Source organism: Peromyscus eremicus, chromosome 8b, assembly GCF_949786415.1.
Source record: "Peromyscus eremicus chromosome 8b, PerEre_H2_v1, whole genome shotgun sequence".
Taxonomy (NCBI): domain Eukaryota; kingdom Metazoa; phylum Chordata; class Mammalia; order Rodentia; family Cricetidae; genus Peromyscus; species Peromyscus eremicus.
Genome location: NC_081424.1, coordinates 19,591,290 through 19,597,289, shown reverse-complemented (window position 1 = coordinate 19,597,289; position 6,000 = coordinate 19,591,290). Strand labels below are relative to the sequence as shown.

Here is a 6,000-nt window from a genome sequence, read left to right as displayed (position 1 = left end):
TAATTCTCAATATTCATTAGTAGTTTGTGTAGTAAGATTAAATTTTTTTGATTTAAAAAGTTTAATTTTTAAAGAAAAGTTATAATAAGCTTTGTCAGAATGTGTTTATAAAATATAGTCTAAGACATCATTTTTTACTGTTTTTCAAGGTATGAAAAAAGTACTCTGGAAATAAATGAAATCTTTTATCCATGAATAGAACATATCAGTTTTATTTATATAGTATTAAGCTACAAGAAAATCTCAAGATGACACTGTATGGTAATTTCATTTTTACTCAATTTATCAACATTCAATTTTTACTTGAATATTTTGTCACCTCTCACACTCAGTGACATTTCCTTATTAGATTTAAGAAAACCAGATGCAGAGGAGCCAAGGTGTGAGATAACTGACAGTTACAACATGACCCATGATAAAGGGCCCTCTTTGGGATGCCCTTGACTAGATAAGCCAAGGGCATCCCAAGACTCAGGAAGAGTCTGATGCATGATTTTGCAAAGGTATACTGAAATAAGCGAAATGTGTTTTAAAAAGACCACTCATGCCGGGGCGGTGATGGCCCACGCCTTTAATCCCAGCACTCAGGAGGCAGAGCCAGGTGGATCTCTGTGAGTTCGAGGCCAGCCAGGTCTATAGAGTGAGAACCAGGACAGGCACCAAAACTACACAGAGAAACCCTGTCTTGAAAAACAAACAAACAAAAAAGACCACTCACATGCATATTCTCTCTCTCTCTCTCTCTCTCTCTCTCTCTCTCTCTCTCTCTCTCTCACACACACACACACACACACACACTGAGAGGGAGAGGGGGGATGAGAGTGCTTGAAATTGATTGGGTAGGGAGATCTGTGAGGAATTGGGGGAGGGAAATCATGATCAAAACATATTTTATAAAAAAGATTAAATCAAAAAAATAAAATGGCACTCAGTATAAATCCCACAAACTCGAAGTGTTTATTTTCTGCCACCAAGAGAGTAATCTGACTTCCTGGACCTCCCCACCCCAGGGGTTTACCTAAAAGGCAGTGTTGGCTATGAGTGCTAGGCAAGCCTTTGCCTTGCAGATGGTACCTACCGGTGGCCCCTCACTTGGCCATCTGCCCGTTCACTCAGTGACTCCCTGGAGCTGTACTGCAGCTCTGGCCTTTTGCCAGCATCTCATATGGAACCAAGGCCTCTGAGCTCCATGCAGCCTCCTTTCGCTGACACCTTTTCTAGGGTGACACCTTTTCCTGGCAGAGGCTCGCAATTGCCCCAGCAAAGGCACCTTACCGCTGATAACATTTTTCCTCTTCACAGCGAGTATACTCACAGGCGAATGCCCCTACGCACTGTAACCATCCTACGGAGGCCTCTATCCCCTGGATAAAAAGGAGGCAGCAGGACACATTAGCGGGCAGGTACTTAGTGGCACTGGCAGCCTCTGCCAGGGAAGCGCGGCCGCCATATACCGCTCAGCAGCTGACTACAGCTCATTTCCTAGCAGACATTTTAGGCCATCTGCTCTAAGAGTTGGTAAGTGGGAAGACGAAAAGTCTTTTTAAAAAAATTAATGTGATAAAGCCCCAAATCAAAACTGAAGCAAATGTGGCATTGCTCTTCTCTGCTTTCATTTTCTGGAAAACAGCCCCCAGGGAGAGAGGATTGCAACAGGCTATGGAGCATGAGCAAGTACAGGGCCTTTTTAGGGCAGGCCAGGGTGGGATTAGTTGTTCCAGGCTGCGCTGTCCTGGTAAGCCTGCCATGATCTGAAACTTAGACCTTGGTTCTGGGCCAGAATCAGACTGACCTTCAAAGGACTGTAGAGAAGGCAGTGAGTGACATCCAGACAACTGCCTGGCAAATCCCCTCAGCCTGCCTCTCCAGTCCTTCCTCCTCCGTGCTGATCAAACACGCCAGCTCCTATGGTCTCCATAATGTGACCCCCAGGGAATCTATAGCTGCCTCTTGATGAGATTTTTATGAGACTGTACACCTCTGTAACATTAGGGAATTAAATGCTAATCACCACGGCTTTGGGTCTCGGTTGAATACGTGTCCTTCAGGTAGCATCACAACAAAAATACCTTGCCCAACTTTCTTAAGACAAATGTGGGCCTTGAACATTTATTATTGGAAAACCTTGCCTAATTATCCACATAGAGATAGATCAATGCAAAGATTTTTAAGAATGCCTGAATTAGGGAACTAGCTAACAAATGAATACAAACCTTATATACAGATTTGTAATTTTTGTGTTGTCATTCACAATAAATGTGAATTAGTTTTTGAGGCTTTGCTCTTTGTTAATTCACTGTGGTTGGTCTCTGTGAACATTAGGATGAGGACTATCTTTGATGTTCAGGGGCTACTCTCGTCTGCATTATGCAGTTTTATAATTGATGAATCAAGGTACACTACACATAAAAAAGCCTGCTCTCAGTTTATGATACTCATCTATAGATAAGTGCTAAGCTGGGCATTATGGCACACACCTTTAATCCCAACACTCGGGAAGGTGAGGTAAAAGGATTTGCATTTAAGACCAGCTTGTGCTATGTACTGGAAGCTCATCTCAAAAATCTGAAAGCCCAAACCGTAGATTTATGATCATTATTATTTGGGGAAAAATGTTTATCTATTTATTTGTATATGTATATATGTGGGTGCTTGTGTGCCAGAGGACAGCTGCGGGAGTTAGTTCTCTCCACCATGTATGTTCCAGGGATTGAACTCAGGTCATCAGGTCTGGTGGCAAGTGCCTTTACCCACTAACCTACCTCTCTGGTCACATAATTATTATGTTTTAAATGATTTGTTTTTGATGTTTGAAATAAAGCCCACTACATAGTCCAGGCTCGTCTTGAATTCCTGGGATAAAGCAGACGACCTACCTCAGTCTCCTAAGAGCTAGGGTTACAGGCGTGTTCTACCATGCTTGTCTTGAAAAGGACCTTTAAAAGTTTGTTTACTTTTAAGTGTAGAAGCTAGACTTTATAGACTGAGTTTGTGTCAGGTTAAATGACTTCCCCAAGGAGTACCTCATTGATCAAAAATCAGTAATTAAGAGAATTACCCATAATATAAGAGACTATAAGGACTGTCTTCTGGGAAATCTCAAGTTAAACAAGTTATATAGCTAAAAACAGTTAGAGGGCTTTCCTCAGCTGCCGCCAAGGTGCTCGGTTCTTCCGAGGAAGCTAAGGCCGCATTGGGGTGAGGCCCTCACTTCATCCGGCGACTAGCACCATGCTGGCAGTCCGCAACATGGCCTCCGTCTCCGAGCTCGCCTGCATCTACTCGGTCCTCATCCTGCACGACGACGAGGTGACGGTCATGGAGGACAAGATCAATGCCCTCATTAAAGCAGCTGGTGTCAATGTTGAACCTTTCTGGCATGGCCTGGCTTGTTTGCAAAGGCCCTGGCCAGTGTCAACATTGGGAGCCTCATCTGCAACGTAGAGGCTGGTGGGCCTGCTCCAGCAGCTGGAACCGCACCAGCAGGCGGTCCTGCCCCCTCTGAGGAGTCTGATGACGACATGGGCTTTGGTCTTTTTGACTAAACCTCTTTTGCTAACATGTCCAATAAAAAGATGAATCTGTAAAAAAAAAAAAAAACAGTTATAGGAAGTAGCCATCTTTCATACTTGTCTCTAGTTTCAATTTTTTTTTTTTTTACTCCATTGATAGCTTTTACAATAATTACCAGAGGAATAATTATGAGTATTTTCTATATGGTCATTCTGTTTTTATAATTTTTTTTTATATGTGTAACTAGGAAAAAAATATAAGAAATTATTTTCCTCATAACATGAACATTGTATCTGTACTTCTCTTTGCTCTTCTGAGCCTGTCATTATACTTGTTAAAATTCTAGCTCCTCTATAACTCAGGAGAAAGATCTAGTCTACGAGCTAGTCCAGGCCCTCTAGGGATTGGCCCAATGATAATAGCGCTCTGTACAATTCCAGAGATCCCCACACTCTTGCATTGTGCAGAGAATGCCCTGAAAATTCCTTGAAAAGAAAACTTGCTAAAGTTAGTGTGTGTGTGTGTGTGTGTGTGTGTGTGTGTGTGTGTCTGTCTGTCTATCTGTCTAAGTAGGTAATGTTTGTTTTTTGTTTTTTTGTTTTTTTTGGTTTTTGAGACAGGGTTTCTTTGCATTGTTTGGGTGCCTGTCCTGGACCTTGCTCTGTAGACCAGGCTGGCTTCGAACTCGAACTCGAACTCGCAGAGATCTGCCTGGCTCTGCCTCCCAAGTGCTGGGATTAAAGGCGTGCGCCACAGCCACCCGACTGGGTCATGTTTTAAGATAGGGTTCCATTCTGTCACTTAACCGTGGATGGAACTCACTATGAAGCCCAGGCTTGCTTCAAACTCCTGGAAATCCTCTGGTCTCAAGATCTGGAGTACAGGGGTTTCTGGAGTGTGTCAACATGGCTGGCTTCTAAACTTAACAAAATACATTAAATTCTCTCCTGCTATCTGGAAGTAACTTGTTATCGTGAAAGCTACCTTAATGATTTTGCTATTTAAGTAGTGATGTCATAACCAATTAATTACTCTTAATTAACTAATTAAAATTTTGCTGGCATCAATGAACTCAATATATTTACAAGTTTATAATATGCTCCTGGGAGTACTTTGGGTAGCAGCGGCTTTTTAAAATTGGGGCAGCAGCCAGGCCCTTCTCAGTCAGGAGCAGGGAGAGCCTTCTTCCCAGGGGCTCATGTCCACCCGGATGGAGTCTGGGAGCCTCTGTTGGAAATGTCAGGAACGCTTGTTTTCACTTGCTGTCTGCTGCATTTCCTGTAGCCCTCCTTGTGTGTCAGGCTGTGACCAAATACCCCAAGAGGAAGGCACCTAAACGGGCATCTTAGTGTCTTTTTTTTTTTTTTCTTTCCTGGAGCTGAGGACCGAACCCAGGACCTTGCGCTTGCTAGGCAAGCGCTCTACCACTGAGCTAAATCCCCAACCCCTAGTGTCTTTTCTGTTGGTGTGAAAGAATACAGCAGGAGCAGTGTAAGGAGAAAGGGATTTCTGCTGTCTCACAGTTCCGGCTTAGAAGTCCCTCATGGTGAGGAACCGAAGGCATCAGGAGCTTGAAGCAGATGGTTGCACTGTGTTTACAGTCAGGAGAGGACCTGCAAGTGCGTGCATACTAATGCTTCGCTTGCTTTCTTGCACTCTTGAAATACAGTCCAGGATTCCATACCTAAGGCATGTGTGCCATCCACAGTGGACGGGGCATCCTACAGCAATTAACGCAATTGAGATCATCCCCTACAGGCACGTTCCAGGCCCATCTCACATCTTTAACACTAGATTTTTGTCCTGGTAACAACACTAGCAATCACAGCGAGGCGAGGCTTATCTGGCTTACAGTTCTTGAGGGAATGCAAGCTATTTCTCGGTAGGGAAGGCACTGCAGAAGGAGCCAGGCGTCACAGCAGAGCCACAGGAAGCACAACTCGCAGCAGGAAGTGAGGCAGAGCCAGGAACCCTAAGGCCCACCCTCAGTGACCCATTTCCTTCACCAAGGTTCCACCTCCTAACTGATCTGGCACTTCCAAAACTTCACCACCAGCTGGAAACCACGTGTTCACATACATGAGCCTATGAGAGCAAGTTCGCTTCCAAACCGCAATACGTGGGATATTGCATTCCCCTGAAAACATTTTTTGGTCACATTCTCTAGAATTTATGTATTTCAAACAAATGAACAATTTCTTTCTGCCTTTATCTGTATACACTGGATGCTCCAGGAAGGAGATGCTGAAGGGAGTGAGAAGGGTGAGGGGTTATAGATTATGACCTGTGGAAGATGTCCCAGCCAGGAAGCGGGACTGAGAAACAAAGTCTCAGACTGCAGAGAAAGATGGAAAAGGGTTCGGTCCACCCAGCGGAGGGAGAGACAAAGACTGATCACTGGGGCTGGCCATCGCAAAGAGTGGGGCTCTTCACTATGTTCCGTGGTCAGTCAGAAGCTGAGGTGCATCCTGTGGGCGGCAGGAGCTG

General features: G+C 44.3%; 1 pseudogene; it reads left to right on the top strand.

Moving 5' to 3' along the window:
• Positions 1–3,155: 3,155 nt before the first annotated feature.
• LOC131918782 (large ribosomal subunit protein P1-like) lies at positions 3,156–3,545 on the top strand (annotated as a pseudogene).
• The last annotated feature ends 2,455 nt before the right edge of the window (positions 3,546–6,000 follow it).